Here is a 15,083-nt window from a genome sequence, read left to right as displayed (position 1 = left end):
TGTGTGGAGTTTTCACTATCTCCCTGGGTCTGTGTGAGTTTCGCCTGGTTTCCTCCCACAGTCCAAAGATGAGCAGGTTAGGTGGATTGGCCATGCTAAATTGCCCCTTAGTGTCCAAAATATTTTAGGATAGATTACTGGGTTACGGAAATAGGGTGGGGGCCTGACCCCAGGTAGGGTGCTCTTTCAGAGGGTCGGCACAGATTCAATGGGCCGAATGGCCTCCTTCTGCACTGTAGGGATTCTATAATTCGATGATGAAGTCTAGGTAAACCCACAGTGTTGTTAGGGAGGGAATTCCACAATTTAGACAAGTGACAGTGAAAGACCAGTGCTGTATTTTCCAAGTCAGTATGGTGAGTGACTTGGACGGGAACCTCCAGGTGGTGGGGTTCCCAGGTAACTGTTCTTGTCCTTTATAAGGTAGTGGTCGTGGGTTAGGAAGGTGCTGCCTAAGGAACCTTGGTGAGTTCCAGCAGTGCATCTTGTAGATGGTATACATAGCTGCCAATGTTCGTCATTTGTGGAGGGATTAAATGTTTGTGGAAGGGTGGGCAATCAAGCAGGCTGCTTTGTCCTCGATGGTGTCATGTTTCTGGAGTGTTGTTGGAGCTGCACTCACCCAGGTAAGTGGAGAGTATTCTATTACACGCCTGACTTGTGCCTTGTAGATGGTGGACAGGATCTGGGAAGTCAGGAGGTGAGTTACTTGCTGCAGGATTCCTAGCCTCTGACCTACTCTCGTAGCCACAGTATTTATATGTCTAGTCCAGTTCAGTTTCTGGCCAATGATAACCCCCAGGATATTGATAGTGGGGAATCAGTGATGGCAATGCCATTGAATGTTAAGGAGCAATCGTTTGATTCTCTCTTGTTGGAGATGGTCATTGCCCGACATTTGTGTGGCACGAATGATACTTGCAACTTGTCAGCCCAAGCCTGGATATTGTCCAGTGTTGCTGCATTTAGACACTGACTGCTTCAGTCCATGCCCAAAGCGCCTTGCGCTAAACGTGGGCTCAGTTGTTTTTTCAGATTAAGACCACATCTTGGCTACCTCAATGGCTCTTTAGTGCTTAAAATATATGTGTAAAATCACTCCCACCCTTTATCTAACCTTAATTAGGCTTGCACTCTGAATGGGGAAGAGTGGATTACATGAGCATTCTCCCGAATTGCCACATGTGTGGTGGGGCTGGTGAATCACCCAATTTGCCAGTCATTCTCAACCAAATTCCACCTGTAACCAATAGTCAGTTGGATAATCTCGGCCAAGCTTTGTGGTCAATTATCATTGACTACATGATCTCCTGTCTTTTTATGTTGCACTGTATAGCCAGAAGAAAATGCACCCTTTAATAGTTTTCCTATGAGAGCAAATTTAATTTATCTCTATTTAATTTTACAATAAAGGTGCCCCGAAACCTTACATTAATTTCCTACATTTATTTGTTGCGGTCCTTTGTTACCAAAGGCTCTTCAAGCAACATGAGGCAACATTTAGTCTTGTAAAACAGCCAATTTTGTTTTTGGATATACAGAGCTGAAGTGAGACCTCCCAGCAGCATTTCTAGTTTACAGATGGCTTAAATTAGCCTGTTGTTGATCCACATCCGTACTTTCCACACAAATAGATTGTGCCTTTTCATGAACTACTGAAAATAGTCAAAGTATTTCACTCACTGGTTTTCAACTTTTTTTCTTATTATTTGTACCCAGCTTCACTACACAATAGTTGGGTTAAGTGTCAAGCCTGATATCTGCAAAGATACAGTAAACAAGTATCACGTTTCCTGTTTAGGGGGCATGAGATCCAACCACACAGTGTCTGAAAAAAAATAAGAAGTATTTTAAAAGCATGAATTTCTAATAATCATCATGAAAATCACATGAAGAAATGCTTCTTCAAGACAACTGAGCAGTTGCCCATTGTGCTGATATGCCTGTAAGCAATATTGCTTACAATATTGTAAGATGGCTGGTGATGTGACCTCCAAACAGCAGGTGGCGGTACAGACCCACCATGCGGACTTAAGACAGGAGTCATGTGGCAAGGCACTCAGATATAAGTGCGGGCACATCTGGTGATCGGGAGATGATTATAAGATGTACAAGAGGAAAGTCGTGCCTTGGGGTAGCTTCAGAGAAGTACACAGAAATTCCACGATAACCTGTTCTGTAATAGATCATTATCTTACCATGTGTGATTTAATAAAGATCCTGGTTTGGACAAGTCATGAGTCATTTGGTAGATTCCTTGCTGTGAAACACAACACCCATGAGTCAATCACAAAATTGGAGCATTCCAATATGCAAGGTTATCGCGACTGTAGCATAACTTGATGTATTTTTGTATTCCATCCCACTTGCAATAAAGGTCAACATCCTTCACCGTTCTAATGAGAAAAGGCCCAGCACCTCAGAAGATAGTTAGGAGGTGGAGTCTGCATGTGACGAGTCACCAGGTATAGAATGGCCTGCAGCCAGGACTGGGGACAAGGGTAACACAGATTGCAGGAGTGTACCGGCAGGAAGTAAGGTGGTTTAAAGTGCGTCTACTTCAATGCCAGGAGCATCCGGAATAAGGTGGGTGAGCTTGCGGCATGGGTTGGCACCTGGGATTTCGATGTTGTGGCCATTTCGGAGACATGGATAGAGCAGGGAGAGGAATGGTTGTTGCAGGTGCCGGGGTTTAGATATTTCAGTAAGCTCAGGGAAGGTGGTAAGAGAGGGGGAGGGGTGGCATTGTTTGTCACGGACAGTATTACGGTGGCTGAGAGGAAGTTTGATGAGGAATCGACTACTGAGGTAGTATGGGCTGAGGTTAGAAACAGGAAAGGAGAGGTCACCCTGTTGGGAGTTTTCTATAGGCCTCTGAAAAGTTCCAGAGATGTAGAGGAAAGGATTGCAAAGATGATTCTGGATAGGAGCGAAAGTAACAGGGTAGTTGTTATGGGGGACTTTAACTTTCCAAATATTGACTGGAAACACTATAGTTCGAGTACTTTAGATGGGTCCGTTTTTGTCCAATGTGTGCAGGAGGGTTTCCTGACGCAGTATGTAGATAGGCCAGCGAGAGGCGAGGCAGTATTGGATTTGGTACTGGGTAATGAACCAGGGCAGGTGTTAGATTTGGAGGTAGGTGAGCACTTTGGTGATAGTGACCACAATTCGATTACGTTTACTTTAGTGATGGAAAGGGATAGGTATATACCGCAAGGCAAGAGTCATATCTGGGGGAAAGGCAATTATGATGCGAAGAGGCAAGACTTAGGATGCGCGGCTGGAGAGGAAAACTGCAGGGGATGGGCACAATGGAAATGTGGAGCATGTTCAAGGAACAGCTACTGCGTGTCCTTGATAAGTATGTACCTGTCAGACAGGGAGGAAGTCGTTAAGCGAGGGAACCATGGTTTACCAACGCAGTTGAAACACTAATCAAGAGGAAGAAGAAGGCTTATGTAATGATGAGACGTGATGGTTCAGTTAGGGCGCTTGAGAGTTACAAGTTAGTTAGGAAGGATCTAAAGAGAGAGCTAAGAAGAGCCAGGAGGGGAAATGAGAAGTCTTTGGCAGGTAGGATCAAGGATAACCCTAAAGCTTTCTATAGATATGTCAGGAATAAAAGAATGACTAGGGTAAGAGTAGGGCCAGTCAAGGGCAGTAATGGGAAGTTGTGCGTGGAGTCCAAGAAGATGGAAGAGGTGCTAAATGAATATTTTTCGTCAGTATTCACACAGGAAAAAGACAATGTTGTCGAGGAGAATACTGAGATACAGGCTACTAGTCGAGAAGGGCTTGAGGTACATAAGGAGAAGGTGTTAGCGATTCTGGAAAGTGTTAAAATAGATAAGTCCCCTGGGCCAGATGGGATTTATCCTAGGATTCTCTAGGAAGCTAGAGAGGAGATTGCTGAGCCTTTGTCTTTAAGTCATCTTTGTCTTCAGGAATAGTGCTAGAAGACTGGAGGATAGCAAATGTTGTCCCCTTGTTCAAGAAGGGGAGTAGAGACATCCCCGGTAACTATAGACCAGCGAGCCTTACTTCTGTTGTGGGCAAAGTCTTGGAAAGGTTTATAAGATATAGGATGTATAATCATCTGGAAAGGAATAATTTGATTAGAGATAGTCAACATGGTTTTGTGAAGGGTAGGTCGTACCTCACAAACCTTATTGAGTTCTTTGAGAAGGTGACCAAACAGGTGGATGAGGGTAAAGCAGTTGATGTGATGTATAAAATGAAATGAAAATCGCTTATTGTCACGAGTAGGTTTCAAATGAAGTTACTGTGTAAAGCCCCCAGTCGCCACATTCCGGCACCTGTTCGGGGAGGCTGTTACAGGAATCGAACCGTGCTGCTGGCCTGCTTTCAAAGCCAGCGATTTAGCCCTGTGCTAAACAGCCCCTATATGGATTATGGTATATGGATTTCAGTAAAGCGTTTGATAAGGTTCCCCACGGTAGGCTATTGCAGAAAATACGGAGGCATGGGATTCAGGGTGATTTAGCAGTTTGGATCAGAAATTGGCTAGCTGGAAGAAGACAAAGGGTGGTGGTTGATGGGAAATGTTCAGACTGGTGTCCAGTTACTAGTGGTGTACCACAAGGATCTGTTTTGGGGCCGCTGCTGTTTGTCATTTTTATAAATGACCTGGAGGAGTAGAAGGATGGGTGAGTAAATTTGCAGATGACACTAAAGTCGGTGGAGTTGTGGACAGTGCAGAAGGATGTTACAAGTTACAGAGGGACATAGATAAGCTGCAGAGCTGGGCTGACAGGTGGCAAATGGAGTTTAATGCAGAAAAGTGTGAGGTGATTCATTTTGGAAGGAATAACAGGAAGACAGAGTACTGGGCTAATGGTAAGATTCTTGGTAGTGTGGATGAGCAGAGAGGTCTCGGTGTCCATGTCCATAGATCACTGAAAGTTGCCACCCAGGTTGAGAGGGTTGTTAAGAAGGCATACGGTGTGTTAGCTTTTATTGGTAGAGGAATTGAGTTTCAGAGCCATGAGGTCATGTTGCAGTTGTACAAAACTCTGGTGCGACCGCATTTGGAGTATTGCGTGCAGTTCTGGTCGCCGCATTATAGGAAGGATGTGGAAGCATTGGAAAGGGTACAGAGGAGATTCACAAGGACGTTGCCTGGTATGGAGGGAAGATCTTACGAGGAAAGGCTGAGGGACTTGAGGCTGTTTTCGTTAGAGAGAAGAAGGTTAAGAGGTGACTTAATTGAGCCATACAAGATGATCAGAGGATTAGATAGGGTGGACATTGAGAGCCTTTTTCCTCGGATGGTGATGTCTAGCACGAGGGGACATAGCTTTAAATTGAGGGGAGATAGATATAGGACAGATGTCAAAGGTAGGTTCTTTACTCAGAGAGTAGTAAGGGCGTGGAATGCCCTGCCTGCAACAGTAGTGGACTCGCCAACACTAAACGCATTCAAATGGTCATTGGATAGGCATATGGACGATAAGGGAATAGTGTAGATGGGCTTTAGAGGGGTTTCACAGGTCGGCGCAACATCGAGGGCTGAAGGGCCTGTACTGCGCTGTAATGTTCTATGTTCTATGTTCTAGATGCCACAGCTAACCAGAGGCAGACTCACCTGTGCTCCTGGTTCTCCATTATCTCCAGGTGGTGATGTCTTCACCGGTGACATTTTATTCTGACCAAAGGTTATTACGATGATCACTAACAGAGGGAAGGCAGGATGTGGAAAGTTGTTGAACCATAGAATACCTACAGTGCAGGAGGAGGCTATTCGGCCCATCGGGTCTGCGCCACACCATCTCAATGAAAGAGCACTATACCTAGGCCCATGCACGACCCTATCCCCATAACCCACCAAACCTGCACATCTTTGGGTACCACCAACGGGTAATTTAGCATGGCCAATCCACCTAACCTGCACATCAACATCTTTGGACTGTGGGAGGAAACCGGAGCACCTGGAGGAAACCCACGGAGGCACAAGGACAAAGTGCAAACTCCAGTCACCCAAGGCTGGAAAGTAACCCGGATCCCTGGCGCTGTGAAGAAGAAGTGCTAACCGCTGTGTCACCGTGAATGGTGAATGGTGAATTGGGTTGAACTGGTACTGTAGTTGGACTTGTCGATTATAGACGACTAGGCCAGAACGGGTATTGTTGGTTCCTTAAACCTCAGCTGCTTGCTGTATACCTGGTGGCAACAAGGTTTGTCAATGTATCAGAAATTACATTCTGAAGCCAAATTGCATTGTTATATTCACTTATTATGTAGATAAGCACAGTAGCTAATTTTCAAATACTAAGATCCCACAATTAGCAAATTAGATGAATAACCTGCTCATTCGTTTTTGGCAACATTGGTTGAGGGAGGACTGCAAGCCAAATGTTATGTTAGCCTCTATTGGGAAAGCTGATAGGTTTAAGGAGTGCTTTAATGGGACATAGGTGAGACTACACTTGCAGTACCTAAGGAAGAATATACTTGCCTAAGAGGGTGTGCAATGATCTTTCACTGGATTGATTGCTGAGAAAAAGGGCTGTCCTATCAGTAGATATTGAGTAGAATGGACCAATTATCTACAGTGTTTGAAAGAATAAGAGATGATCTCGGTGAAATATAGAACATTTTTAGTGGGCTTAACAGGTGTTGATCCTGGCCGAAGTCTAAAAATGGGGATCACAATCTCAGGATCATGAGTCGACCATTTTTGACAGCGTGAGTACATTTCTTCATTCAGTGTTGTGAATCTTTGGAATTCTGTACCACAGAGAGCTGTAGATGCTCAGTCATTTTCAAAATTAAGATTGAGTATTTTGGGGGGTACTAAGGGAATCAAGACATATTTGGATAGTGCAGTAAAGTATAGTTGATGTAGACATTCAGCAGTGCCCTGACTGAGTGGAGTAAGTTCAACGGGCTTTATGACCAAATTTGACTCCTATTTCATAAGTTCTTAGGATTGTCCTTTGATAAGTCTTGCTCACATTACAATCGGTCCCCAAGTATCTCTTGTGTACACAGTGTGCAGATTTCACACTGTTCCTGATTCGGAGAGATGGCTATTTCTTATGCATTAGGTACACCCTTTGACAAAAATGCTCACATTTCAATAGATCCCAAGTACCTCTTACGTACATGGTGTACAGATTTCACACTGTTCCTTTTCCCCAGAATAACACTTACTGCCAAATCATAGTAAGTTCAGTGGCTTTATACAAATACATGCCAAACAATGAAGTGCATGTTGGACATGATTCAAGTATACAGTACATCGATACGCTGCTCTCCTTAAAGGGAGATTGTTGTCATGCAACAGTATTTTTTAGGAGACACAGAAGCACCGCATATCATGATATTAGCACACTCTAGCCATGCAATTGTGCATCCCAGTGTACTACCATCGCTGCATCATTTGTAAACAAAATAAATAGGCTGCCAAAAAGAAACAACTTAATTCACACTGTGTCGTCTACATTCTTGATTCACTAGGAAGTCTCATAATTGGCCGCTGGTTTTTAATGATTGTGGCTTATCATGCAGAACATTTAAACATTTAAGAACTTGCATTTAAATTCCCATGAAAATCATGTGCATTTCAGACTTCCACAGATCAAAGGGTAAGAGTGAATTCCAAAAGTTGGCAATACTGACTGCACACTGACTTGTTCTCAAAGTAAATGTGTAACAAGGTGTTGTGACTAAAGAACATGTATAATAAAGCAAACTGTAATCATTAGGCATGTTTCATTTCTTAGACAGAAATTGTTTAACATGGCGAAAATGCTTTTGTTAACAGCTATTTTACTGAACCATACTGTAATACTGAACAATCGGTATGTGAGGTACAATCAAATGGAGCATAAAACATAATTTCCATGATGTCATTTGCATGGTACAGCTGGAAATAGCTCTCTAAGATCCAATGGTCAATATATGGCATGAGAACAAGACTCAGCTTGCCCATTTTAGCATTATTTACCAAAAAGCTAAATTTGTTAGAAGAGATAATGGAAACTGTGGTGATATGCATCACTGTAAATACACAAGGGGTTAATGTAGATACACTACACCTAGCTAGACACTAGAGGGAGCACCAGAGACATCATAACACACAGACAGTCAACCAATAGGTCAGTAAGATAGGACACGACCAATGGGCATTCAGGACACACAGAGGTGACACTACCACAGGAGGGCATCACACCAACCCATATAAAAGGACACAGCACACATGATGTTCCTCTTTCCAGTGGAGACACTTAGTGAGCACACAGGGTTGATTGAAACACATCATACCCACCACATGGATTGTAGCAGACTGGTTAGATAGTCTGAGCAGCTTTAGCAGGATTAACAGGAGAGTCAAATCCAAGTAGGAGAATCGTTAACAGTTTAATAAATGTGTTAATGCTATCTCCAAGTCTGAACCTTCCTTTGTCAGAGTGCACATCAAGGAAGCAGCTTATGCTACGTCAAGAGCATAATAAAACATGGCACCAGTTGAGTGACTGTTTCAATCCATATAGTTACAACTCAGCAAACAGTGACAACCAGCAACGGCACCCAGGCAAGATGATGTTCGAGATTCCGGTTCCACAGCAGCTCAGGTACCACGGCAATCTCAGTGAAAACTGGCGTGAGTTCAGACAGAGATTCAATATCTACCTGGTAGCGTCCGACTTAGATGGCGTGGCGAATGCAGAGCAAATAAAGCTTCTACTTACCATCGTGGGTCCAAGAGCAGCTGAAATCTTCCAGACCTTCAAATACTCAAAGGGGCAAAACACGAGCGACTTCCAGGCAGTCCTGGACAAATTCCAAGAATTCTGCGAGGAACATACAAGAAAAAGCAGTAAAAGAGGCACCAGTACAGACCACGAGGTGAAGGTAGGCTTTCCATTGCAGAAAACGGCAGTTTTGATTGGTGGCCATCTTGGAAAAGGTGCCACATATGCGCAGTTGAGAGAAGGACACAAAGTAAGGGAACAGCAATCTGCGCATGTGCAATCCATTCCTATGCTCTACGTCACAAGCGTCATGACGTCAGAGACCCCGGACCACACCCACTTAAAGGGGAAATGTCCCAAAACAAGAACAACATTTTTTAAAGCCTCAAAACAAGATTCTTTCACCTGGAGCGACAGCACAATGCCTGATCTTCAACCAGTAGGTGAAAGTAACCTCCGCAGAACCCTGCAACAAGCAGCTAGCACCGCTCTAGAAGATGATATGGTCTTGGAAGATGATGACTCAAGACAATGATTTCACCTTGGGAGGTGGCTAACCCAGTACCAAATCCGAACCGCAACTAGAGGTGTTGTACATTGAAGACCCCGACGACGTGTTCTTCAGATTGGGGAATCCTCAGCCCAGCATATATGACATCCCGACTCGTGAGTGCAGGATTATGCTGCAGCCTGACACCAAGAGACAGAGAGCGGTACAAGCCCATAGAGAGTGGCCTACTCCACACAGAGAGTGGTGCATGCACCGCAAAGGGTTCCAGCCTCCACACAGAAAGCGATGAAAGACTCCACAGTGAGACAACTGCATGTTTCCACACAGAAAGTGACTCGAGTGACACAAGCCTCCACAGCGAGCTCGTGGATAGCCTCCACAATAGAAGCAACGCAAGACTCCAGAGAGCAGTCCTTGCATGAACAAGAAGTGATGACAGTCTCCACAGCGAGACCAATGCACAATTCCACACAGGGAATGCTGCAAGACTCCACAGAGGGACTGACACAAGCCTCCGCAGCGAGCTCGTAGATAGCCTCCAGTTAGAAGCAATGCAAGACTCCAGAGCGCAGTCCTTGCATGAACAAGACCATGAGGGTCTAGCAACCTCCTCTGAGCAACCAGCAGCAGACAATGCAGGGCTGCCACGCTCAAGTGAACAACAGAAAGACTATGACAGTCTACCACGCTCAAGTGAACGACAAGAAGACACTGAAGCTGTACCCACTGTATGTGCGACAAGTGATGACGGCATCCCACTTCCGATACCAAATGTGCAACGTGACAGACCTCAGCTAGTGTGTACAGAGGCACTCGACAATCACAGTGCGACTACTGGTGACTCCGGTGACACCACTGAAGTTAAAACTCACCACTATCCTTAGAATTCCCCCTATACCAAAAAGGGTCGATATTCTAAATGGCGAACAGGGATTCTCACTCCCTGACTCCGATGCAGGCTTCAGTGGGTGCTATTCAAGTCAAACTATATTTTCAAGCTATCCCGCGGTATAACCCGTACCTTCACCGAAGAATTTTACCTACTTACCCCTTAGTAGCATCGATGTCCTGGGTCCTGTGTTGCTGAGTAAGTAAAATAGACTAATAACCACTGTTTCAGGTTAATATTTTTTAGTTATTTTATTATTATAATTTTTCTTTTAAAAGCTGCAAACGCTTTCTTCACAGAAAGGTTAAAAAGATCTTGCTTCTGGATCTTTCTGTGTGGTTGAAGGGACCTTCAGACCCAACTTGACAGTCAATCTTCTTTTTAAAATCTGGTCTTCTTTAGATGTATTTGCTGGTGAACTCGGTTGCTGTGTCCTATCCTTCCCATGTACGAGCTGTGAGTGCTGGCTGTCCCCTTTCTTCGGGTTTATATTCTCTTTTGAACAGTTATTAAGTTTAAACGACTTTATTGTAAATGAGCTTATTTCACTTTGATTGTAAAAAGTATCTTTGATCTAAACATTCTAATACAACTAAGTATTCATTTTGGGCATGGCCTCAGCCCTCAGATCTGATTACATTGTCCTTTGTGATGTTCAAAGTTCCTTTGTGTTATTCAAAAAATGCTTTGGTTTCAATAGATTTAATTCCTGTCATTTATATAGTTTAATTTTCCAATTGTGTCCTAGCTCATAACTTTGACTTTGATTCTGACTTTAAACTATGTTTCCCATAGACAGGTTGTCTCCAGTTTTCTTTAATTTACCTGATATTAGCAAAATTTCACACTTAAAATTGACACCAAATTCAACTGAACCTAATCCTTTCCTTTCCAGCTGTTTACTAAGAGAGTTAATTTCAATGAAGGTGTGAAACATTGCTTTTAGCTGTATGCTAAAAATTCACTTAATTCAACTGACACCTTCATCCATGCTTTTCCAGATGCTTACTAAGATAGTTACTTTCAATGAAGGTGTGAGCCATTGTTTTTAGCTTAATACAAGAATCCTGTGTGTTTGATAAGCCTGCTTGAGAGAAAGAATCTGTATTTTATAATCCTGTCCTTGCAGCTGCTATTAACCTTTCATGGGATCTTTCCCCGTATCCTCTCATGTTTCACTCAGACCAGATATTGCCAGACTTCCATGTTTCAAATGACACATTTTTCTGTATTTTCAACAACACCACGTTAATTCAAGCCTCATCCGCTCGAGCCTCTCCACAAGCAAATGAATTCCTGAACATTTTGACTCCGGACATGGAGCATCACGAAACCTCAAAAGATTCAGCTGAACCAGAAAGGGCTCCAGACAGGGAGCATCGACAAGCCAAAGCTGACTCAGGTGAACCAGAAATGACTCCAGACGGGCAGTAACCACAAGCCAAAGCTGATTCAAGTAAGCCGGATATGACTCCAGACGGCGAGCACCGCAAACTCAGTGACGGCACGCTCAAGGAAACAGCAGATGCCACAAAGGACGCTGACACGAGTAACTGTGTGAAGGACTCGTATGATCCACAGAGCTTAGTCCTTGAGCACAGCAAACACGACAATAAAACCAACCAACACAACAACCACCTATGAAAACCATATCAAAGACAATAGCAAGAAGCATACCAGAGGCAACAATGTCAACAGCAAGCACGCCAAAAACAACAACAATGGGACTACGACTGGTACGACATTGAACATAGAACATGGTGCAACTCTGCAAACGTGGGACACTGTTACTGCTCAGCTCAGTACAATGACATACCATGGCAGGACGATGCATCTTACCAATTCACGTTTGCTACACTACCAACAGGCAACCCAGCTTTCAGGACAGATGCCATCAAGAATTGCTACCATGAGCATCGAAAAAAAAGAAACAAACTCCAAATCAGTCAATGAAGTGATTTGAACACTTGAGCACCTCCTGATGACCAAACACCAGGACACTGACGGCGTTCACAAGGGAATGACAAGGTCACCATTGAAACTTCTATACCAGACCATATAAATTCATGAACAATTGGACTCATAACTTATATTTTGTATTGTCTTATCCTCAAAGTCATCACAACTATTATTTGGTCTTGTATACTATTGTATAGTCATCACAGTCATCATAATTTGTACATAGCATCACCTATCTGCCTGTTTTTGTTCAATTTTCTTTAACACTGTACAGAAAATATGTAACACGAAAAAAGGTGGGATGTGGTAGTATGCATCACTGTAAATACACAAGGGGTTAATGTAGATACACTATACCTATCTAGAAACTAGAGGGAGCACCAGAGACATCATAACACACAGACAGTCAACCAATAGGTCAGTAAGATAGGACACAACCAATGGGCATTCAAGACACACATAGAGGCAACACTACCACAGGAGGGCATCATACCAACCCATATAAAAGGGCACAGCACACATGATCTTCCTTTTTCCAGTGGAGACACTTAGTGAGTGCATACAGAGTTGATTGAAACACATCGCACCCCCCACGTGGATGAAAAATGTGAACCTGACAAAGGGGGGGGGGATGCACTGGGGGGGGAGGGGGGGTCAACAGCGCAGGGGGCCACCATGCCAACCCCTCGAACATGTGTACCCATTCCGGAAGCAACCCTTGTCCTTACCTGTCTGCCCCACCGACCACCCATAACTGCCTCTGGCTGTGCGGCTGAAGGCTACTGTTAAAAGGGAACTGGCAATCATGGTTAAGTGAGCACTTCACACAACCCGAGTGGATTCCCATGGGAGGGCGGGCCATGTAGAATATGGGAATCATTGCTAGCTTCCCAATCAGACCGTGATGCCTAGAGACTGTGTCTGAACACTGTGGGAGGCAACATCACAGACACGGCTGCCGAGATACAAACAGCCTGGGTTGGTACGCAGCTCCGGGAACATATCCAGAGCCGGAGGCCTGTGTCAATGCAATGGGGAGGCGACAAGCACCTGGTCCAGATGACAATATGTGCAGGTGTCTGGGGCACAGAGTCTGGGGTCCGGTGAGAGGGACCCACTGCAGCCAGGGGTATGTGGGCAGGGCGTTCCAGGCGTGTGGGAGAGGGGGGTTAATTTAGGAATGGAAGATCCGAGGGTGGGAGCCACCTCTGGTTGTCAGTCTAACACCCTCTCCCAATTCCTTACAGAAATTGAACACTATGGACGATATTTTGGACCCTTCAGAACTTGCCCTAATGGCGCTGCTGCTAGGCCGGGCGGCCAGATGCCAGAAATGATGGCAGCAGCAGCGTCTGCAGATGTTCAAGGAAGCGGCCTATATAATAATATCGCTTATTGTCACAAGTAGGCTTGAATGAAGTTACTGTGAAAAGCTCCTAGTCGCCACACATTCCGGCGCCTGTTTGGGGAGGCCAGTACGGGGACTGAACCCACACTGCTGGCATTGTTCTGCATTGCAAGTCAGCTATTTAGCCCACTGTGCTAAACCAGCCCCATGTGCTGGACCCCGCCCCACAGCCTTAGGGCACAGCTGCCCAACAGACCAGGGATGGACCCAGAGGGGGAGGCTCGCAATGGCCCAGAGTGGACAGGTCCTTTGAACAGATGACGGGCAGCGCCTGGCACATGAGGCTCAGGAGACGGTGTGGCACCTCGCGGACTTGGCACCACATAGAGGAAGAGGACACTCACTCCCGGTGGCTATCAAGATTACTTCTACGCCTCAGGATCCTTCCAGGGCTTGAGCTTGGACGTGTGTGGCACCTCAGTGATCCTCGATGTGGCAGGCCACAGCCACAGGTGCATCCATCACATCCGTCACGGATGTACAGTTTGCCTGGGCGGAAAACTATATAAAGTTTGACAGGGTGCCCACGCAACAAGATTCTTTGCCATCATCAGAATGTCCCAGGTCCAGGGGCTGATAGACTGCACGCATGTCGCCTTGCGGGTCATCTTGTGTGTGACCACCACATGCAGATCATGCATGTGTGTGCACCCTTCCCAGGGAGTGTGCACAATAACCTCATCCTGGGGCAGTCAGTCATCCACGGCACTCCGAGGACCACCCCAGGATGGGTGGCTGGCTCTTGATGAATAAAGGGTACCCGCTGAGGACCTGGCTAATGCGCCAGTACGGCGGCCGGAAACCAAAGCAGAGACTCGATACATCGAGGCCCATGTGGCCAATTGGGCTGTCATTGAGCGGTGCATCAGTCTGCTCAAAATGCTGTTCCTGTGTTTCTATCACTCCGGGGGTGCCCTGCAGGACACCCCCTGGAAGGTTTTTACTTTGTGGTGGTTTGCCGTGTCCTCTACAGCCTGGCACAGCAGCGGGTCGACGAGATGGAGGTTGGGGTAGAGGAACATGTGGCCACCTCCGAGGTGGAGGATGTAAAGGACGAGGATGATGATGCGGTGCTGGACCAGCAGCGGCAGGAGGACGATCCCAGGGAGGAACCGGAGGATCAGCCGGAGGCTACAGGACAGGCGGTAGCGGAGAGGGTCCGGCAAGCCCAATGGGCCAGGAAACCCCTCATATTCACCCACTTCACATGGTCTATCTGTCATCGATACCATACCAAACCCCATTTCCCACCTTCACAGGATATGTGTTACATCACTATAGGGTGCTGGGACTGTGTCGGCATCATAAGCGGGTCAGTGTCGAGGGCAGAGGGGACAATGATAACCCGCAGAGAGCTGAGCGCTGGTGCTGCTCAATCTTTCTCATTGTCTGAACCCTGCCTGTCTGCTGAGTGCTCGCTCACACCCATCACCTGCACGCAGAGGGGGGATGTCTGGGCCAAGGGTTCGGAGGTCAGGCCGCATTGCCGAAGAAAGTGACAGAGGCATCATACTGGTTGTGCGCAAGTGTTTTTAATGTGTCACAGGTGTCATACAATTCCCCACTCTCCCAATTGTGCTGCCCCAGTCTCCCCCT

The sequence above is a fragment of the Scyliorhinus canicula genome, chromosome 2 (assembly GCF_902713615.1).
Source record: "Scyliorhinus canicula chromosome 2, sScyCan1.1, whole genome shotgun sequence".
Taxonomy (NCBI): Eukaryota; Metazoa; Chordata; class Chondrichthyes; order Carcharhiniformes; family Scyliorhinidae; genus Scyliorhinus; species Scyliorhinus canicula.
The sequence above is the reverse complement of the archived record's forward strand: the minus strand, read 5'-3'. Positions refer to the sequence as shown.